Source organism: Buceros rhinoceros, unplaced genomic scaffold (genome assembly GCF_000710305.1).
Source record: "Buceros rhinoceros silvestris isolate BGI_N320 unplaced genomic scaffold, ASM71030v1 scaffold37342, whole genome shotgun sequence".
NCBI lineage: Eukaryota > Metazoa > Chordata > Aves > Bucerotiformes > Bucerotidae > Buceros > Buceros rhinoceros.
Window position 1 is genome coordinate 1 of NW_010398947.1, and position 288 is coordinate 288.

Genomic DNA, 288 nt, shown 5'->3' on the forward strand with positions numbered 1-288 from the left:
GGTGAGGACAGGACCAGGCTTGTCTTGGCAGGTGTGGACTGGATTGAGTGGGCCGGACTGGACTAGACTGGGGTGCATCAGACCCAGTTGGTCTGGGCTGCACTAGGCTGAGCTGGGCTAAACTGGGCTGGACCAGGCTAGACTGAGCTGTCCCAACCAGGTGCCCGGGGCCACGAGGCTGGTGCCGCCACCATCTCCCCATGCGAGGGGCCGGGGATGGTGGGACCTTGCAGCAGGGCAGGGGGCTTGGCTCTCCCCAGGGCCCATGGAGGAATCCGACGAGGAGGG